General features: G+C 38.2%; 1 long non-coding RNA gene and 1 pseudogene across 1 annotated transcript; both read right to left on the bottom strand.

Annotated features, from left to right (window-relative positions):
- Window positions 1-11,025: 11,025 nt before the first annotated feature.
- LOC149414394 (ubiquitin carboxyl-terminal hydrolase isozyme L3 pseudogene) lies at window positions 11,026-12,914 on the bottom strand (annotated as a pseudogene).
- A 4,403-nt stretch (window positions 12,915-17,317) lies between these two features.
- Window positions 17,318-18,191, bottom strand: LOC149414393 (uncharacterized). Its single transcript, XR_016303980.1, has 3 exons — window positions 18,117-18,191; window positions 17,881-18,023; window positions 17,318-17,461 (listed from the first exon to the last, which is right to left on the bottom strand). It is a non-coding gene; the product is annotated as an uncharacterized LOC149414393 (long non-coding RNA).
- Between the last annotated feature and the right edge of the window lie 5,093 nt (window positions 18,192-23,284).

Raw genomic sequence — 23,284 nt, 5'->3', positions numbered from 1 at the left:
TTACGCACTTCTAAAAAAAGTATATTTTTAATAGGAGTCGTAAAACACCAAATATCGGGTTCTAAACTGCCATCTAATGGACAAGTTCTTGAAGTTTTGTTCTACAATATCCGGAAAGTGAATTTAACTGTCAATATATACCAAATATAGCCATAGTTGGTATTAAAAGCTTTGTTTGAAGTAAAAATCAGTCAAGTGACTACAAGCCCTGACATACCACTTTTCAAAAAGTTTCGAGATAACTGTAAAAATGTTGATCCCGATAAAATTCAGTGCTACAGAGAAAATCTCACATTGCACCTAACCGCTTCCAAAATCGATGATTTGCATGACTTTTACCGTACTGCACTGACAACAAAAATACTTGGAGATGTCTATTAAGAGTTTTTAGAGCTCTGTGTGATAGTTTTAGGAGGAGATACAGCGAGAAAATTTAAGATTCGGCCTCCAGGTGCTCGATGAATGGCAAAGGCGCTTTATTCATTGAAAATATCATTAATTTGTGCGCAATTTATAATTACCGGTAAGGAGAAGGCGGCACTTTTAGACGTTTGCCTGTTCATAGTAACATCCTATGTCAAGCCATGGTTACAATGTATTATAGCAGTTAAACCACCTTACCAGGACTTGTGCTTTTTGAAATCGATGAAGGCTTACGAAAAAATTGATGAAAACATCGCAATGGCAGCTTTATTTCTGTTCAGTAAGCAGTTATGGTATTTGACAGATGAAGGATCTATTTTATCGCTGTTTGACGACGCTGTGGATCAAACAACCAAAATAAAAATGCTCGAAATATAAAAAAAATAATTTATCAACCCATGACAAACGTTACATCCCATCGAAGGAAGATCTTGATGGTAAATTGTATGGTAAGTTTATTAAGTAGTTTAAATTATGTTTTGTATTGAGGTGTTTGTTCATATCAAAATTTAGTGGCTTTTGTTTCAGAGAAAAATATTTACGACTTCATTTCAGTCAAGAGCAAGTATTTGTTTGATCGTCTGAAAACAGATGCCATTTTTCTTAACAAATTCCCTACGATGTGGTCAAATAATGCTTCGTATCAAGAAGTCAGAAAGAAGGTGTTGCCGCTGAGGGTATTGAATGATACAGCTGAAAGAACTGTTAATTTAAAGCAAGATTTTCATGGCTTAATCTCACGGTCGAAGAGGAACAAAAATAATTTTTGTTACGATGCGTTCTGGAACACCGGAAGATTTATCCTGACTGTAAAAAACAAACTATGAAGACAAAATTTAATCAATAAACCATTTTTAAATATGAAATACTTCATAATTGAACATTGGTGCATTTTTAAATTTTATTTATCCGACAAAAATGAAAGTTGAAAATCCTTCCATATTAACTCTGTACCATATGTTTGGCATCAAGTCGGCACGGGTTGCCGGTGTTAAATCAAAATAATATTTATTATATAAGTTATTGGGATCAAATGGAATAAAATAAGAGGGTATGCATATTTAAATTCATGAAAAAAAATTCTTCCTTATGTCCTGGGACACCCTAATATATAGGTATATATATATATATAAAAGACTTTTCTGTAGGCCTTTTTAAGGTATACAATTCCGTAGTACATTATTTTGATATTCTCATAAGGTTTCGCCAGCGTTAACAATGTAAGCGGCCAAAAATAATCTTTATATCGACTTTTCTTTGCTTTTTATCAATATGTGTCAATGCATGTGTTATTTATCTAAACCTTCCGGAATAAATTCTCAAAATGATGCTGAAAACCTTAACGAAATCAGTCGCAGAGTTAAGAAGAACTAAGCGCACAAACAGACAGACGCGAATGTCACTTTATTTTATACTATTTATAGATAATGGATTCCACCACGAATTGTCAGTATCCAAAATAGAAATATTAATTACATGTTCTTAACTTCTATTTCATAACATCTTTTGTTGTTTTACAAGCTATATTTATTTACAAGCTTTTATTATGTACACGATTTTTATTTCTTATATTATGGTTTATGTATTATGATTTAAATTATACCATGTAAAAGTCAAAAGGCGTTACTATTGTTGTTCGTCTAGTCAGGGTCGGCCCTGAGCCAAATGACGCATGGCACAAGTAAAATTTTAGCGCTCCTTGTGAAAACCAGTAGATGCCTAGGCCCTAGGTAGTAGATAGGCGATCACTGTAATCAATTATATTTTGATGATTTGTATGTATGCGTAGCGTGGTTTTTATGAAAGATAATCTCACGTTGGTTTGGGTATTATCACTCTTGGAAATTCAGCGCCCGAAGTGGACTGCTCTAATTGCGCCTGCACAGGGTCGACCCTGCATCTAATTCTTTTTTTTATTACTTGACATAATGAATATCTTTCAACACGTTGAATATGTATTTTGTGTATATATTCTTGTATTTTTGTGCAAGGTCAAATAAAATCCTTTTAAGTTGTTGCAGTAAGACAGAAATCCTGCGTTCGATTCCTAGTTGAGACCGTTACTTTTTATGTTTCTGTGTCTGGTTCTGTTTCATGTTTTGTTTAGATATATTAGTATTATCTTCTACTTCGATGATAAATCAATGCTCACTACATCGGTTGTACTGACCCTGTTTTGTATTACTGTCCATTGTCTTTTTGAAAATAAAAAGTATTTTTTTGTGTGCATAGGTGTGGGTTTTTTTTATTTTCCTTTTCCTGCATTCCAATATTTTTATTTTTAAAATATAATTTTTTTGGGCTAGTGAATGAACGATGTTAGCTGGGTGCAGTTATATTGTCTATGTTTGCACTTTTTTAAATGGCCTTGAGATTTCTTTATGGTCCACAATATATTTACCTGTCTGGACCAAACGACCGTTTTATCTGTGGTTGTCTGTGGTTAAGGGGTGATAAAATGGGGCCATACAAAAAGCCCGAAGATATCGATCTAGAGAGTGGTTTATTTATAACTCATCCTTTTTTCATAGCCAGTTGTTTGGTTTTTACTCTCTAATTCTACTTTATTTCGCTAACACTGTTGATCCCACGAAGTTAAATTTATCTTCCCGTGCTTGTGATATTTATTAGTAAGTACTAATGCTTTTATGAATCACGCTAATCATTTTGGTAGCGGCCGTTATCGGTAAACCTAATTTAACAAATCTATTGGCGTTTTGTTTGCGGAACGTTCAACCTGTCAATTAGACGTCTGTTTATTTTAGTAAAAATATTTTGAAGATATTTTAAATATTCTGTTAAAAGCGCATTAGCGGACTTAATAAAAGCTTTACCGGTCTTTACATTACTTATGGTTATAGTTATATTGAGTTATCCGACGAATCTTTCAACAGATTTCAAATGTCAACTCCAAGGTCAAGATATTCACAATATGTATATCCCTATTTCCCAATATAATTTTCACATAAGATATCATTGTTTTGACAAAATATTTAACCAAACAAAATGAAAAGCTCATTTAAAATAGGGTTCCGTCACAATTATGTTCTGTTTCAGGTATACATATTTGTTTGGGCTTGTACCAATTACCGCAGCCTATGAAAGCGGTGCCATGGATCTAGTAAATCCAGAAACTGTTTCCATCAAGACGGAACCAGGGCACCAGGAAGAAGGCGGAGGTGAAATGGATTTAGATCTCCCAGATGTAAAGAAGGAATGTTCGCAATATGCGGAGAGTACTCAGACAGCCAGTAAGTTGCATTACTTTTGTAAAATAAATTGTATGTTATTAATTCAAGTCCATTTTGGATTGCCATGGCGACAGAACATAACATGTTTTTTAACGCTGCCCTCTTTTGCCGTAGTTATTTTAGTTTTTATCTTTGCCAGAAACAGCCAATCTACAACATTAGTTAAACTGAATCACTTTTATTTAGTTTTGTGAATACTCCACGCTTGTTCAAACTGCTCTCAAGCTCTTGGCGTAATAGTATGTTGTGTGGCTAGAAGTCAAAAGGAGGGAATGGATATGGAGTGGTGAAAGGTGGGAAGTACTTGTCTATTTCAATCAATGTTTAAATGGAAAAATTGTTAACATTACACCAAGGCGATACCGATAGTATCTCTTACTCTGGAACGTGCCACAAGAATATATTGTGAAATATCACGTATCAATCAAAAAAATTGCTTGCGCACGCTTAGATTTTATCCCGGAACCTCCAGATCACAAGTCGAGAGCCATTCCCTTTGATTACAGAAGCCGCCAATGCTCACAATAAGTGCTCGATTCCTCGAATTTTCCATTTTTTCCTCATGAGTTAAAAATACATATATATTTATTTGTTTGTACACGCCCAATTAGGGCTCTTACTATTATTGGAAGAAAACAACATTTCGTCGACTTATAACAACTCCATAATTCAGGTTCTCTAAAGCAAATGTTTATTCCTTCCTGAAGCGGACATCTGGGGTTGTCCTTATTAATTTGATTAAATTAACCTTGAACTCTCTTCATCTATTTTTCAATTCTGCAGGATTAATCAATGGTGTATTTTATCGTTAATATTGTAATTTGAAAACTTGTGTTGTTTAACATCGATTATCAATCTATGTACATGTTGTTTTATAGCTTACATTAATGTGGAGACTGTAACCGTTAAGGCGGAACTCGGATGCCGAGAAGATAGTTATGGGGAACTTCCTTGTATGGAAATTGACATAGACCTGCCGGATGTCAAAAAGGAATGCTTAGAACGAATCTACCTGTCCGGTATAAACAATTTCCTTCCTAAAATTTTACATTTTCTGCAATCGTAATTTGTTAAATTTTTTATCAATTTTAGTGCTTTATTGTGGTAAGTGTAGATATTAAGTCGAATAAAGCTTTTATAATCGTATTATTTTTTTTTGACAGATATCACGACGCATCCTGTGGAAAAACAATTATTTTGTCCTAATTCTATCTTCTCCCTTTCTAATAAGTCGAATTTAAATAGGCACCTATGCAACCCTACAGGAAAAAAACATTTTTCATGTTCGGAGTGCAACTATTCATTTTCTCAAAAGGGCAATCTGATGAACCACATGCTGACTCACAGTGGTGAAAAACCTTTTTCATGTTCCGAGTGCAACTATTCATGTTCTCGAAAGGGCAATCTGATGAACCACATGCTGACTCACAGTGGTGAAAAACCTTTTTCATGTTCCGAGTGCAACTATTCATTTTCTCAAAAGGGCTCTCTGACGATCCACATGCTGACTCACAGTGGTGAAAAACCTTTTTCATGTTCCGAGTGCAACTATTCATGTTCTCTAAAGAACAATCTGACAAGCCACATGCTAACTCACAGTGGAGAAAAACCCTTTTCATGTTCCGAGTGCAACTATTCATTTTCTCGAAAAGGCGATCTAACGAGGCACATGCTAACTCACAGTGGAGAAAAACCTTTTTCATGTTCCGAGTGCAATTATTCATGTTCTCAAAGGGGCCATCTGACGAGACACATGCTGACTCACAGTGGAGAAAAACCTTTTACATGTTCCAAATGCAATTACTCATGTTCTCAAAAGCGCTCTCTGACGATCCACATGCTGACTCACAGTTGTGAAAAACCTTTTTCATGTTCCGAGTGCAACTATTCATGTTCTCGAAAGGGCGATCTAACGAGGCACATGCTAACTCACAGTGGAGAAAAACCTTTTTCATGTTCCGAGTGCAACTATTCATTTTCTCAAAAGGGCTCTCTGACGAGCCACATGCTGACTCACAGTGGTGAAAAACCTTTTTCATGTTCCGAGTGCAACTATTCATGTTCTCGAAAGGGCAATCTGATGAACCACATGCTGACTCACAGTGGTGAAAAACCTTTTTCATGTTCCGAGTGCAACTATTCATTTTCTCTAAAGGGCTCTCTGACGATCCACATGCTGACTCACAGTGGTGAAAAACCTTTTTCATGTTCCGAGTGCAACTATTCATGTTCTCGAAAGGGCGATATAACGAGGCACATGCTCACTCACAGTGGAGAAAAACCTTTTTCATGTTCCGAGTGCAACTATTCATGTTCTCAAAAGGGCAATCTGACGATACACATGCTGACTCACAGTGGCGAAAAACCTTTTTCATGTTCCGAGTGCAACTATTCATGTTCTCAAAAGGGCAATCTGACGATACACATGCTGACTCACAGTGGTGAAAAACCTTTTTTATGTTCTGAGTGCAAATATACATTTTCTCGGAAGAGCTATCTGACAAGACACATGCTGACCCACCGTTAAAGACAACCTCTGTCTCGTCTCGAGTGAATATAATAATTATCTTTTGTGACGAGCCACATGCTGACTTACAATTAAATTTGATCGCTCGTCACGGAACCCCGGGCAGCATCACCACGGACCATGGTCGTCAGTTCAAGAGTTGTCTCTTCAAAAAACTCGCAGAAAAGTTTGGCATCAAACACAACAGAACTACTGCGTATCACCTACAGACGAACGGGATAATAGAGAGATGGCATCGCACGCTCAAGGCATCCCTCATGACGTGTGGTGACCGGAACTGGATCAAAAATCTCCCCCTCATATTGCTCGGGTTGAGAACGAATTAAAGTAAATCCATGTTCTAGGACTAACAAATGGTGTAAAAATTAAAATAATTTCTAGCTTTGGTAATAAATCAAATTTTGATATACATATTATGTTAGGGACAAAAATATGTTTGAATTTTTTTGTAATATATAAATACTTGTTTTCTTATAAAAATGAGTTTTACTTTTTATCTGCGTTACACACGTAACTTTTATAGCATAAATTGTATGAAACATCCACATTAAGGGCTGCTTCACAAGGTTCATAATTTAATTTGAAAGTAAGTTACATACAAGGATAATGCCTGAAAAAATTACAACTTAAAATGTTTAGTCCTTTTTGACTTATGCCCTTTAGAATATCTGTCACACACGTAACGATGCATTGTGACATAGGGTTATTTGCACTGAAACTCCCTAACATTTTTCAAATTAACTACCAAACTTATAAAAATACAACCCAGATTAATTACTAGTGTGATTTTAATGCCCTAGTGTATCATTAACAGTTCTCTTTAAATCACGGATCAATTGTAGATGGGTTTTACGTTATATTTACATAAAATCTATAATTTTGCACTTCAAATATAATGTAAGGTTAATGAACTGCAATCGGTGAATGTAGAACTAGAAGACTGGTGCTTCATTATGTTACAACAGTGTTAATAATGCCAGCAAAGTGATGACCGCTCACTGAACCGAAGTTGACGTAACCGCGTCATGATTCCCTCTGGGAAATACTGGAATCGGCCGTAGAAACCGGATATGCGTATTTTATCCTAATGAGAATAATCAATAAAATATCTCCGTTGGCTGTCATTGATTCCAGTGGGCCACAATTTACTTTCGCACTAAATTCAATAGAAAAACCTAAATGAAAAAAATTATTTATGGATCTATACCAAAGCCATCCTGTCTTTGGTATCAGAAGTAAGAAGTTTACAAAAATAAGAATGCCCGTGACACTGCAATTAAAATATTATTTTTGAAATTTAGTAGTTATTATTAAATAACACGCCTCTGAATGTTTAAAAAATAATTAATTTTTTTACTTTCATAACAAATTTTAAGGCATCAACTATATCAACGAACACTTTTAAAAAAAAACAATGATATCGTATTTTTTGGAATTCTGTTCATATAATCCAGACTTAAAAAGGAATCCCCGTTGCCAGGTATCTTAGCGTAATTTGTAACTTTGTTTTTGCCGGGACAGCCGCGCGCATAACTACGACCTGTTTTTTTCTTGAATCTTAGACAACAGTACATCAAATTGTTCTTCCGAAATTCGCAAATGATTGTGATAGCCTTCGGTATCTTCTAACGCCATCTCTCTCAATATAATGTTAGAAGCACCCAATTCGTTTCTCCTTATAATCCATTTTCTAGCCCACATACGACGTTTTTTGAGCTTTTTCATATTTTAAAGTTCGTTCCGTAAAAGGTTAGAAATCATAGGGATTAACACATTAACATTAACGATTAGCACATAAAACCGCCTCAACAAAGAAATATGAAGAAAAGGAGTATTTATGAACTAATATGAAGGATCAAATGCTTTGGAAACATGACCGGGCAGGGAAGATCCAATTACGGTACGCTGGACCTTTTTCCTAGGGGGGATATAGCGGGAAGCGAGTAGCAGGAAGCAAAAAGCAGGGAACGGGAAGCAGCGGGAGCGGAAAGTAGTAAGCAAGAAACAGCGAGAAACGTGAAGTGAGAAGCAGTGGGAAGCTGAAACACTGCGTTGGAATCAAGTAACAAGAAGCAGGAAGTAAGAAGTAGCGTAAAGCGGGAAACAAAAAACCAAGAAGCAGTAAGCGGAAAGCAGGAAATTGGAAGCAATAATCAGTGGAATCGGAAAGCAAAACAGGAAACGGGAAAGAAAAGGCAGAGGGAAGCTGGAAGCGTGTAGCGCAAAGCATAAAATAACTGAAACCTGGAAACGAGAAGCAATAATTAGCAGGAAGCAACAACAACAAAAAAGTACACGCGAGAAGCTGGAAGCGGGAGGCTGGAGGTGGGAAGCCGGAAGCGGGACGCAGGAAGTTGGAAGCGAAAAGGAACGGGGAAATAAAGTAAAAATAAAATAAGCGAAACGCGAGAAAACCCAATTAATTCCTTTATTTCTATCCATCCTACATTCGAATTTTGGCTTATTATGTTGACATGTATACCGGTCAAAATCTCCAACGTCTTTCACATCCTCAGAGCGCGTGATCCAGGTCTTAATAAATCAGTGTCCCCTGGTGTAGCGGTCTCGCCGGGACAGGAGTGCTCCTGGCTATGGTTGTACAACAGTACCGTATCTTAAAACTAAATGATTTTATTTTATAATAAAGTCTATCAGTATAATGAAAAAATGCGCCTGATGCATAGAAGCTAATTTTGGCAGGAGGCGGGTTCAACCGGAAAAAACCACCATTCTGGATTCCCGAATAACTCCGCTAAAGCTGCACAGTAAGTGAAGGGCAAAACCGTGCACAACGCACTCTTTAGTTTGCGTACCTATTACAAAAATTAATGTGATCTCCGTCTGGGGCGAGGTCTTGATCAAAACCCAAATACAAACAAAATTAAAATGAAGTAAGCACTTACCTACAATGTTTTCTTGACATTGACCCTTACTTATAATCACTACGTATGTATTATTAAGCGGCGCGTAAATTCGGAATACTGAAAAACTGGAATCATTACCACGGCACTGGTTTTTTAAGATGACCTTAAACCGGGCTTATGGCCGGCTTAACTATACCAACTCTGAACCGGCGCGTAAGAATTAAGAATCTAACAAGAAGGCCGGAACGTGATAGAAATTTTCTCATTATCGTCTTGTGAGCATCTTGTGAGAATAAAAATCTGATCAGATATTTCTTAGATTTTTACTTTCACATGTTTTACAATTTTACATTCTCATTTGTAATTTCATTATAAAGAATAAAAATAAAAAAGCCAGGAAATTTCCAAACTCTTCCATTCCAACACTTCAAAATTTTGGATTACTTTGTCCAAAAAATAGTTCTTGACATTGGGATTCGTGTGTCACATAAAACAACTTATTGTAGGTAGATATAGAATTGACAATAATGTTATGGACATGGACCATTTTACAAAAATTTGAAAAAATAGTAAAACTTTTACAATCGAATGTGTAGGTAGAACATAAAGGTAAACTTTTTTTTTTTTTTTTGTATTAGGCAATTCACCCTAAATTAACACATATTTTCAAGAAGACATACAAGTTCATCATATTAATGTCAATGACAACTGGTTACTACCTACTCCTATAATCCAAACTAATTTTTAATGAGAATGATGCATGTCAGCCAAGAAAACATGATTCATTCCAACTCCATTATTGATTTTTAAAATGGCATGTTGTTGGTTGTAGCCTACCCCCACGAATAATGAACGGATAAAATTTTGTATTAAGGTGACCTTTTTGTAAACAGCAGAGCAGGACTGAAATAGCTGATCAAGTATGTGGGCTTGCTGAAAATGATTTTGGCAGAGTAAATAACATTCTGTAATCAAATATTTTGTGCATTCGGAAAGCTGCTTCTTACTGAAATTTAATTTTCTTATACTACATATTAGTTTAGATTAGATTGAAAAGGATTCAATATTATGATGATTACATAAACAAATCCATCATCACAGTACTTACTGTGTAAAGAGCCAAAAGTGTAATCAGAGGATAGACTGCACATTAACTATTGTCTAACCATTTTTCAAGTTATAAAATGAGGTCCCTGAGGCAGTTTTCCGAATTTTGATTACCTATTTGTGAAGATCCAGACAGAATGTAAAACTAATGTAAGCTTAATGAATAAGTTTATAAAAGGGATGCCATTAAATACTATGGTTGGGACAGGTCAAAAGGATAAATGAAGGAAGTCACTTGAATCAGGTCATGACAAGAGTCAGAAAAACATAAAAGTAAGAATGTGAAAGAAGCAAGAAGTGTGTCCCAAGACAGAGTTGTGGTTCAACTTATTCGGTAGATTACAAGTTGTTCAAAAGAAGTAGTGTTTACAGAAAATATCAAGACAAATAAAATAATCAATCATATTCATAAAAGCGACTTTATTAGGTAATAGAAAATGTAAAAAATATAATATTAAGTATGACAATCATTTACCAGTATCACAATGCCATGAAATACAATATCCATCATATTCCTAGTACTAAGCAGAATCATGCAGAAATCCAACCAAAATAAAGAGTTTTTTTCACAACATAAAACAAAAAGCTAAGAATAGCCATCAAACCTTACAACTATTGTGACTTGCACAAAGTGATATAATTATTGAGATTTTTAAAATTATGAGTTTGAAGATGACAATCAGAAAGCAGTTTTAATCCAAGCCACAAACATTGAACAATGGCGATAACTTAAAAATAGCATTTAAATAATGGCAAAACTAATGTGATTTACGTACATACATAATGAATCACATAAATAAAAATAATAAAAATCAACTGGCTCAATATTAATGGTAAATATGGTGGAGGTAAATTCAGTCACGCTTGATTCTTGTCATCCTGAAGATATATAATTTATTCAGACAAATCGGCAGCGCTCAGAGCAACCACCGTGAAGTTGACATTGTTGGGATCCCTTTCCATGAAGGTGCGGCAGACCTTGGCAGAGTCTTCCAGGAGCGTCTCGGGGGTCGTGTCTCCATGGTTAATCGGGAAGGACTTGCGCCCGTCCAGCTCGTACAGTTTGCCATCTTTGTGCACAAACGCGATGAAGTGGTGTTTGACAGGATCGTTTTCTCCGGGAGTGTTGGACTGGCCTTCCTTGGCCAGCTCGAAATGGGCAGAGACTACTCCCTCGCAGTTTTCAAGCAGAGAACCTCTGGCGGTGGAGTCCAGTTCTTTGGCATCGTCCAGGAATTGCTTCAGCCAGCCGTCGAAGAGTTGGATATTGTCGGTGTTGTTCGCGATGCTGTGAAGCAGGGCGACGGTTCCACACGCATTCTGAACAGTTTGCTTCATGTGGAAAACGTTCTCGGATATAATTTAAGCATTTTCAGTTAGTTCAGAGTCCTCCTTCTTCCTTAAATAATACAAACATTACCTTCAAATATCAATACAAACTACCAGAGCTAGGTAAGTTGGAGGTTAGTAATAAAAAGTACAATAACCTATACTAGTAATGGTTTCGTAACCAGGAAGTAGAAGACAAGATTATCTACAATACTTCTCTTTGACCTAACTGAACCGGCAATATACTAACAACATAACATAACAGCAACAAATATATTTCTACAATATATTTATAAATCTATTTTAATTTGACGCTTTATATAACAATGTATTGTTCAACTGAAATAAAGAATTTGTTTATTTATTTATATTCTCAACTAAAATTCGGTAGGCCTGGCCAGACAGCTTGACGTCACATCGGAAAACTTCCGTTTATTGAAACTGCGGTCTGAAGAAGAGCATTATAGCCCACGCACATCTTACAGAAGACCTACAGAAGTAATAGGAACTACAGAAGTACACTATAATGCCTTCATGCAACACCACATTATTTACAAAGTGGTTCAAACGATGAACAGGATAAGTACGCAGATACAGTAGAGGACGCACACACGTTGTATTTCGAACAAGAATTCACATGGTCATAATTCACAGAAAATTAGCTTATTAAAACTTAAAAGCACAGGACCTATAGGAGTATAGACTAAACTTGTTGCATCTCAAACAAGAATTCACATATAATTCACTTTAAAATAGCTTATTTACAAGCATAAGACCTACATGGTCAACTTGAAGACATTTTGAACACGGTGGACGTGAAGACATTTTGAACACGGTTATTATGAAATCGTGGACACGTTGCACAACATGCGAACACGTTGCACTGCACTATAGCAAGTGGCGAGGAATGACTCGATATGATTGTTTCTAACACATATCATCATCCGAGTGAATAACAATGTCTGTGGCTGTTCGCCAACTGTCAGCTACAGCTCCAACACGCCCAACAAACTTGTTTTCATTCTTCTTTTTTCTTTGATTACGTGGAAGTTCCAGATACTTGCTCTTTATTGCATTTGTTCGTGACCTTTGAACCTGCTTCTGAGAATTCTCTAAAATAAGCCCTTCATTGGATGTAGGGAGTTTTGCCTTCATTTCAGCCAAATTTTCATTATTGAAATTTAACATCTTCAGCATAGTCGTGGGGTCATCGTTTGGGAGGTACGAGTAATCGGCCATCATCTTCAAGCTTTCACGGTATTTCTGCGCCAGATTTCTGTTGTGTTCCACTGAAGAAGGCTTACTCGTAGTCTCAGCTTCTATGCCATCAATAGCATCGTCACAAGATGTCGTACTGGCAGAGTCATCTCTTGGCGATAGGCTTGTCGTCTCATTTGCTTGGTCATAAAGCATTCCCGAAGAAAACTCTTCATCAAGAGAAATGTATGGATTATCTCGGAACTCTGTTGACAAATGATCAAAAGTATACTCCGTATAAAGAAAAATGGCGCACATGTGCTTACATAGAGTTCTCCATGTTTTAAAGTCATAACAAGAACAGCACGATTCGGCGAAGTCTACAGTGTACCAGCAATCAAAGTCCGTTTCACTTCTAACCATGAATAGTCCTTCACACATATCAACGATCTTCGACGCGTCATATTCATCCTTCGCAGCCATGTATCGTTTCATAACACGTTGAACAAACTCTTTCGGACGGTTCCTAACGAAAGGCGGGATTTCTTCATTGAAAGGCTTATATGAAGAATGCAGCTGAGCATTGGACACCGTGTATTTCTTCAATGACTCAGGTAAATACTGCTCAATGATTATCCTTAAAATGCCAGAAAGAGACTTGTCGGACGAATGTTTTAGAAAGCTGTGTTTCAAAACCTTATTCTGGCTTTCTACGCCATTGTTGGTGGTGACTTTGGCTAGGAAATCGGGTCTATGAAACGCCTGGACCCACCGACGGTAGCATGGTAACCATTCCCTCTGAAAATAGCTTCTGGCATTTGTGCACTCCATATACACTTCATCGTTATTCATGCTCTCCAAGTTGCAGAGATACTCATCTTTAGACTGCGAACTTGCCAGCCCTCTCCACAATTTCTTCAAAGTAGCTTCTGCATCGTTAGGCACATTACCCTTCTTTTTCAACCATCGGTTCCATGATTGTTCCCTGTGGAACGCACAGAGGTACACCACCGATTTTGGGAACGTTCTCTCAAGAGCATTGATCTCAGCTTCTGAGAAGTCGGTCATAAAATACATTGGTTTCCACTCTGGGTTCCACAACGAAAAAACACTCAACGCTTCCTCAATAAGCGTAGATGCCTCACTATGCACCACAAAAGTGCCAACAACAGAATAGCCACAATTGGTTTTTACTGTTATAAAAAAAAGTGGCAAACTGTATTTTGTAGTTTTGTACGTGGCATCCAGAAGAGATATGTTGTTGCCATAGCGCCGCAGGAGTTCACGCTGCCATTTGGTCTGGTGACAGAATAAAATTGTAGATAAAGAAGTCGGCGTCGAGTCCTCTTCTGCATCTTCGACCTCCGCAGCATATGGGAAAAAGATGAAGAAAAAGTTGTCGTCTACTGCGTCCGCTTTCCAGCTTTTAATTAACTCTTCTGTTGCTTCTTGATCAAACTTACTCTTTTTTATTTGGAAGAGCGCCTTATACATGTGAGATTGTTAACTTTATCTGATGGATAAAAGCATCTGTTCAGTGTGTCGGGTTGAGGAATGTTTTTGTCTTTAATCATTCTTCTAACCAATTCCTTTAAATGAAACTTCATGGTTTTAACACAACAAACATTTCTCTTCACCATGTTCTTCAGTTCTGTCTTTAACTTCGGGTGCAAAGTCTGGTTCAAATTGGACGAAAGAGTTGCATGTGTATGTTCCGCTGCAGGTGACACTACAATCATGTAACGCAAAGTACTTTTCAGTGGAACACTTGCTGCCAAATCTTCGTTGAGTTTCTTCAATACCTGTGTGAGACAAGTTTGAGTGTTAGTCACAAGTAAGATTTAAGTGTGTGACATTGGCACACACATTTCCAACTTTCAGTCCAATATAACAGGCATACAAAATGTGCACAGACCTAAAATAAAAATTCTGTCATTTAGGGTAAGGATTTGGGGTTTGACATTCAAAGAGAAATGTATTGTATACATTATTTACTTTTTTATAAAAGTTCTAGTCGGCGTTACGTGTGTGACATCAGAAAAACCACGTATTTTTATTTTTTGACTTTAAACTGAGAACTCTGTGAAGTTTATGGGAATAAAAATGTATGAAAATTTGTGGTGCTTAAGGCTCAGGGCCGTATTTAGGTATTTCGCCGCCATAGGCAAACAAAAAATTGCCGCCCCCCTTCATTTTTTTTTCTAGTCCTAATTTTCATAAATGTTTTACTTTCTTATAAACCTTCTTATAAACTCGACTGCTTTGTGGTAATACAGTCAATTCAAAATATAATGAGTTTTCGGATGACACAAGCGTACATATTGTGGAACTAGACGGTATTGTGGCGGGTCGTAAAGGCAGTTAACATATTTGCAACCTTATGATGAATTGTGGACTAAACTCTTTCTTTTTTGGTCATAATTTCATTTCAAGTTTCTGTCTTCTGGTGTTTGTGGAAAACGCCTTTTTGTGGGAAACTTGTGGAAAACGACACCTGAAACTTGCCGCCACAGGCTATTGCCTATGTTGCCTAGGCCTAAATACGCCGCTGTTAAGGCTATACACTACACATAGGAATGATTACCTAAATTTAAAAAAAATAAAATACATTGATATAAAATTAATTAACAGTGTTATGTGTGTGTGACATAAGCATGGTATAGTGTGAGCGTGTGAATTATCATGGTATATTAGGGATCCCTTTCGATGTAGAAATTGAAAATCAATGTCAAAGTAAAAATTCAATATCACATCTAAAATTTATATCAACAAATTAATCATCAATGTCATATTAAAAAAAGGCCTTTTTAAAATTCTTATAGCCTAATTAAGTAATTAATAATTATACTGGTTCCTGAAAACTGGTTTCTAAATGTTTGGTCTGAAGAACCAATTCAGAACCAGTGGACCACCCAAAACATTATTGTTTAGGAAAACATTGATAACATGGAAGTGAAATAAATTTGTATGCTTTAGTATGATATAGATTAGGGGTGTCCAAACTAGATGGGACCCAGGGCCAATAAAAAAGACTAAATACATTGGTGGGCCGCAAAATATTTATAAAAATAAAATACTGGTAATAATACGTAATATCGTTATTTTATTATCTACTTTTTCATTAATTTGTCTTTTACAATTCTGTCAACATCAACCTCAATACTAGTGGTAGCTAGGCGCAGTGCATGTTTAAGTGAAGTATCTGTCAATGAAGACCTGTATTTCGATTTAATAAACTTCATTGTTGAATATGCACTTTCACAAAGGTAGGTACTGCCCATCATCGAGTCCATGTTTTGCCCGAAATTCGTCAGTTTCGGGAAACGTTCAGCGAGGAGCTTAAAAAAATCAATTCCTGTTTCCGGACTTTTTTTTGAAGTCGGTTAAAAAAAGGTTCAATGGGCCGCAATAATCTAAACCGCGGGCCGCATGCGGCCCGCGGGCCGTGGTTTGGACAGCCCTGATATAGAAAGTACTCCCTAGTATGAGATAGATAATAATATGACTAGGCCTACCTACGCTAATGTCAAATTATAGGCTTATGTAACATAATTTAGGTTTTTCTATTGAATTTAGTGCGAAAGTAAATTGTGGCCCACTGGAATCAATGACAGCCAACGGAGATATTTTATTGATTATTCTCATTAGGATAAAATACGGTTTCTACGGCCGATTCCAGTATTTCCCAGAGGGAATCATGACGCGGTTACGTCAACTTCGGTTCAGTGAGCGGTCATCACTTTGCTGGCATTATTAACACTGTTGTAACATAATGAAGCACCAGTCTTCTAGTTCTACATTCACCGATTGCAGTTCATTAACCTTACATTATATTTGAAGTGCAAAATTATAGATTTTATGTAAATATAACGTAAAACCCATATACAATTGATCCGTGATTTAAAGAGAACTGTTAATGATACACTAGGGCATTAAAATCACACTAGTAATTAATCTGGGTTGTATTTTTATAAGTTTGGTAGTTAATTTGAAAAATGTTAGGGAGTTTCAGTGCAAATAACCCTATGTCACAATGCATCGTTACGTGTGTGACAGATATTCTAAAGGGCATAAGTCAAAAAGGACTAAACATTTTAAGTTGTAATTTTTTCAGGCATTATCCTTGTATGTAACTTACTTTCAAATTAAATTATGAACCTTGTGAAGCAGCCCTTAATGTGGATGTTTCATACAATTTATGCTATAAAAGTTACGTGTGTAACGCAGATAAAAAGTAAAACTCATTTTTATAAGAAAACAAGTATTTGTATATTACAAAAAAATTCAAACATATTTTTGTCCCTTACATAATATGTATATCAAAATTTGATTTATTACCAAAGCTAGAAATTATTTTAATTTTTACACCATTTGTTAGTCCTAGAACATGGATTTACTTTAATTCGCTCGTTTGCACGAAAACAACCATTGTAACAATATGTCTTATATTGTTAGAAATAATTCTTTTACACTCTTCTAATTAGTCTCATTGGAAAGAACAGGAAATTTCCTATAGGATTTGCTTATTTGCATAGGAGATATAGTTAGATATTTACTGTATCTGGACCACAAATGGTGGAATCGCCCTCTATGTGTTCTTGGTGAAAATTTACCTTTTTCATATCATTTTTATTCTGCTTTTGAAGGGAATACTCTGACCCATCAAAAACACGGATGCATTTCACCGAAAGGTAAGCCGGGCACCCAATCTTCTTTGACGGTTGCATCAGAAATCGTCTTTTTACTGATGACGGGTGGTCAGTCTGTAAAAATAACGCAAATATGTAACTTTCTACAAAATAATAGCTCATGCGGGCGCTTTCCATTCAGCATTTACAACCGGGAGGCCAGTATAGGAAGTAGATTTGAAGTGTGATCTGGACCTTTTAATTAATTATTCTGAGGTCTATAAGCAGCAATACATACGTATATGTGATTGTAGGCCTATAGGGCTATCAGGGGTAGGCCTAGGCCCTAGGTTAGCTAGGTCAAGGTTGGCACAGCATATAGGCTATAGGGCTATATAGAGCAGAGATAGAAACAGAGATAGAACAGGTGTAGCATAGGTACGTATTACACCTGCCATAAATGCACGGTAATGGCCTATATATAGGCTATTGCTTATCTTATATAGAGGACAACTAAATTAGCCCTACGTAAGCCCTAAGCTGGTAATACTTACCAAATCATCAGGTTCTTTCTTCTTCTTAAAATAGTTTTCGCCTTGTGAACACTGAAGATGTTCTGACTTCTCGATGCAAAATGGTGAACCAAAGAAAGGTATAGGAACGATACCATTAAGGGATGAAAAGAAGATTTTCTCTCCTAAAAAATGGAATACAAATTAGTTTATGTTGGCCAAAAGAGCAGGGCTAGACGCTGCACGCTCTGTGATTGTAGTAGGGTAGGGCTACATACCTTTTCTACCATAACTGGTTCTGGTTGAGAATGAAAACCCTGAAGCCTTCAAGTCAGTATTGAATGCAGCGTATTTTTCCTGGCTGTCGAAGTATCCAGAATAATACTTATTTTCGTCCGTAGGGTTGATTATGTCTTGTAAATGTTTACTAATAACGACCTCCATGTTTCGTTTCTTTCAACTCAAAATCTCCCTCATACTTGAGAGATTTTCGAACGTCAAACCACAGTTAAACTTCAAGACTTCAAACAAATTATTCAAAATCAAGTTGATTGTTGCCAGCCTTCGTGTACACTCGGCAAACTTCGTAGTTCCGAGCCGCTTTGAGCCTTCGTGTTCACTCGGCAAACTTCGTAGCTCCGCCCCCAATCCTCCAGCAATGTGAGAACAGGCGCACCCGAAAAGTACAGTTGAAGTTCTATCAACATTTTTTTTTATTGATAACAGTGCCAAAACTTAAGCCGAACTAAAAAAATACCTTACAAGTGATCCGTTATTCAAATGGTAGCACGAAACCAGAGTGATCTGTGAGTTTATAGTGTCCTAACACTTCATGCTGACATCATTCCAAAACAAACGTCACTCAGCCACAATACCAACACATACAACGCAGCGAATCCACATAGAGTAGTAGAGCCAGTTTCCAACCTTTCCTACTACAAAGAGCACAAAAAACAAGAAATGTCTGCCGACAAAAACCTTCGAAGCAAAGGACAAATGCCCGCGACAACGAGCTTGGCTACAGATGTATCTTCTCAAATTGACATAAATATGGAGAAAATGGAAAAAAATGGTAACAAAGCTGGAAGCTTTTAAATCGGCAATTATAAAAAAAATTGACGAAGAAAACTTAGAGAGTAAACACTCGAGAGATTTCATCAGCCGCCAATATGACGACCTAATTGCTAAAATGGAAACCATCACTCAATTGGTTTCCGAAGTAGAGTCACTAAGGAATACACTCGTCGAAAAGGACAAACAAATAAAGTGCCTGGAAGTCAGACTGGCGGAAGTTGATCAAAGATCACTAGAAGATTCACTGGAGTTTGCCGGCCTCATTCCAAAAAATGACAAGCAGCCCTTTGATGCTATAAAACGGGTGGCTTCAATTGCAGGAGTGGATATAAAAGGAGAAGACATAGTGGGTAATCTCACTCTGAACTCTCCGTGTCCTGAGAGTAGTTGTGTAATATGGTGATCCAAATTGATGTGAGCCCCTTCCATTCTGATCTTAACTGATGGGAAGAAGGAGAAAGTCCATCTTCCCATATTCGATCTATCCCACCGAGTTTGCCACTCCTTGAGTGATAACTCACGCATTTGTTTAAGTAGACCAGGTAGAGTCCCGGCTCCACTCGGCGTAAGAGTTACACCAAGATGGGTGGCAGGAAGTCCCCTGGTCATCTTCTTTTTAGTAAGAACCTCCCTGATCTCTAGATCGATTGGCAATATGCCGGCCAAAACAGGCAAAGCGTCCGAAGCTACGGTTCTATAAGCGCCGGAGAGCGCCAACAAGGGGGTTCGCTGACCCCTCTTGAGTGCCGAGAGTATGAGTGAATTCCCCAGACGGTGCTCCCACACAGAGGCAGCATATGAGACTTGAGCCACGTATACTCCCTTCTAAAGTAGTCGCAGCGCAGGGGAACGCAAACCCCACTCGACTGTTGAGATTCTTCTCACCTTCAAGAAGAGGGCCTGGGCCTTGTTGGAGACCTCTTTAACATGTGTTAAAAAACTGGATGATCGATCTAGTGTTACACCAAGATATTTAACGGATTCAGCAAATCGAATGGTGGAGACTCCCATTTTGATGGATGGGTTGCTTGCTCTACTGAGGTAACCCTTCATTAAGAGTCCCACGGTCTTTTGGGGGGCGAAGTTCATCTTATTTCTCTCTCCCCAGCTGAGTATTACTCGTAAACCTTCTTCAGCCTTCCCTTCCACTTCCCTTCTGCTGTCCCCCGAGACCAAATACAATTTGTCATCAACGTAGCCCACCGATGTGCATCCTTCAGGCAAGGGCAACCTGGAGGAATCATCAAAGTTAATGTTCCAATATTTAGGTGCCAAAATGGTGCCTTGTGGGCATCCCTTGTCCACCTTACGGACTATTTTTTGATCTCCAAAAGTGATTTCAATTGTCCTTTCATTTAGATAGTGACAGTTAATTTTGAAAAGATTAGCTGGACATCCTCTATTTTTAACTTTGGTGAGCAACATCGGCCACCACGTATGATCGAAGGCACCAGTGATATCTAAAAAGATTCCAATGACATACCTCTTGGGACAGACCTTCACCCACTCAAGCGCATACATGATGGCGTGCTCCGTAGATTTACCAGGGACGAAGCCAAATTGCCGCTCAGACGCCGGAGATAGAGTTTGCTGCAGTCTATTACTAATCAAAGCCTCTAAATTTTGCTGAAAACAGGTAACAATGTTATTGGACGAAAAGCCTTTACATCCGTCTTTGGTTTGTCGTTTCCCTTTGGGATTATCTTGAGCACGCCTCTCTTCCATTCTGTGGGGAAAATTCCTCTACGCAAGCATGTCTCCATAACCTGGAACAACTCTTCCTTGGCATGGATCCAGACATTCTTCGCTATTATTCCTTTAAGCCGATCGTGCCCTGGTGCCTTCTTTGGACCTAAACCCTTAATTATAACATCAATTTCAGCTTTGGTTACAGTTAATATGCTATCCTCCTGGGCAAGGATTCTAGGTGGGAGCCGTGACAGAGATCTTATCTGTTTATGGTGGTCGTTTTCCCCGGTGACTGAATCTAGCGGAACTAATTTACCCAGAAAAATGTTAAGAGTGGTAGTCACATCAATACTCTCAGAGTTTCCATTGGGATTATCCGATATAATACTAGTCAAATACCGGTCAGATCCTTTCCCCGTTTTTTCAATAGCACTGTGGATTTCCCACGGGTTGGCGTTACCCACTTGGTTTACCCAATTATGCCATGCAGTTCGTTTTGCCGAGAGGATAGCATGCTTGAAGGCTCTCCTGGCTCCAGAGACACGACCCTTAAGAAGAGTATCATATCTTGCGTACCACCACTCCTCTTAAGGGAGCCAAGTGCCCTGAAAGCCCTCTTATATTCACCCTTCAGCAAAGTCAACTCACTCGACCACCACGGCGTCCTAATAACAGTTTTTGGGTTTGTTCTTCCCAAAGACCGTTCAGCAGCTGACACAACGGCCGCGTTAAAGTAATTCCCCAAATTATCTGGATCATTTGCTGCTACGTTATAAAATCCCCTTAAGGTGTCACGTAGAGCCTCCCCAAAATTATCCCAATTCGCCCCTTTAGTTTTGAAGTTCCAGGAGGTTCTTGGAGCTTGGGTCTTCTGGACCCCTACAGTAAAGGTAATTAATCTATGATCCGATATTATAGCACTTTCATGGACCATCCAGTTCGACATCCTGGCTACAACAGATCCAGAGCAAAGAGTTAGATCAATGTTGCTCTCACCCATTGTGTTTGAAAAAGTAGTTAGACTACTCTGTTCATTTAATAGTAGTAGACCTTGCGCTGCAATAAGATCTTCAACGGCGTCTGAGCGTTCCGTTCTATGATTACTGTCATCAAACCACATAGGGGAGCGAGCGTTAAAGTCACCTCCTATAACTATGTTACGGCCTTTAAGCGCGTTGAGGGCGCGCGTCAAGCTCAGGATGTGTGGTCCAGCAGGATTACTGTATTTAAAGTAGACTGATATTAAGATAATTTCAATCTTGCCAAAGTTAATAGAAACGCAGGTTTGGTGTTCGTTCGATAGTCCAGCCAGGAGGAGGGGGCTGATCAACGAAGTGTTGATCAGGACACCCGCCTCCGGTGAACTACCTACTTCAAGCGCCGCCCCTGGATGACTTACAGGTGTTTTTTCTCGCCAGGTGTATTGCTCCTGGATGAGCATGAGGTCAATTTTCCGGTCGGACATGACCTTCAGCGCCTCAAGAGTGGCTGCTCGAGATCTCTGGAGGTTTATTTGTCCTATGGAGAAAAGGGTATGATTAGTTACCATAGTCCGTCATTCGCACTTGTGCGTTTACAGCTGCTAACTGGGCCGGGCATTGTCTGTCGCCAGTCGCGTGGTTTGATGGCTTCTTGAAGCGGCTGCATGTAGCACAGACAGGTGCCTTAGCCTTGTGAGGGCAAGCGTCATACTCGTGTCCGGTAGCGGCACAGTGTCTGCAAATAATTATTTCTTGGGTGCATACCTTGGAAATATGTCCATATAAGTGGCATTTCAAACATCTGGTAGCACCTATGAAGTCTCTTACTCTACAGGCATTCCAGCCCAGGAAGCAGTGACCGTTGTCGATCAAGATTTTCCTAGCTTGCGGATGGCACGTGATTATCATGTTCATCGAGGAGCCTTCCCTCTTTCCGAAGAGCGATACCCTTCTCATGGTGCGCAGATGATCTTCTTTAGTAAGGATTTCCTTGTCTGCTAAGTTGTTCACGTAAATCTCTTCAAATAGGGCTGCGTCCGAATTTGCATCTCCTCTAGGGACATCGTACAGAACTATTTTAGGTAATCTGCCTAATGGGGCAATCATTTTTATCCCCTGTGCTCTGAGTTTTTCCTCCGCCTTTTTAATGTTGTCTAGGCCTCCAGATGTTGTTGTCTGTAGAGCAAGGCCTGCTCCTTTAATTTTTCTGGTGCGGACCACCTGAAAACCATCCTTTTTTGGGTCAAGAATTTCAACCAGGGTCTTTTGTATCTGTTCAGATGTCTTTCCCTCGGCATTGGTTGGATAAAATAACACAGTTGGTTGTTTGAGGGGCGTGGGCCGTTCAAAACCGTTGAGTATGATATTATTGGACGCAGGAGCTCCCGCGGCTACGCTGACGTAACTTCTCCTCTCTGGCGGAATGACTGTTGGCTGTGCTACGAGTTTATCTATTTTCTCACTCATTCGTTGTTGAGCTGCTAGAAGTTTTTCGATCGTCGCGCCTCTTGTTTTTACTTTTGTTAGCTCAATAGTAATGGTCGTGAGATCAGTCATAAGAGTGTCTACTAGGGTTGTTATTTCATTCTTTTCAGTTTTTTTCAGCTTGTTGTTGCCATCATTGATTATTTTCAAGATCCTCATTAGCCTTTCCATGGAGGGAATTATTTTTTCTTGATCACTATTAGGTGAATCATTTATGC

This window comes from Hesperophylax consimilis, chromosome 20 (assembly GCF_061612785.1).
Source record: "Hesperophylax consimilis isolate HC1 chromosome 20, BYU_Hcon_1.0, whole genome shotgun sequence".
NCBI lineage: Eukaryota > Metazoa > Arthropoda > Insecta > Trichoptera > Limnephilidae > Hesperophylax > Hesperophylax consimilis.
This window is presented reverse-complemented; position numbering and strand designations above follow the sequence as displayed.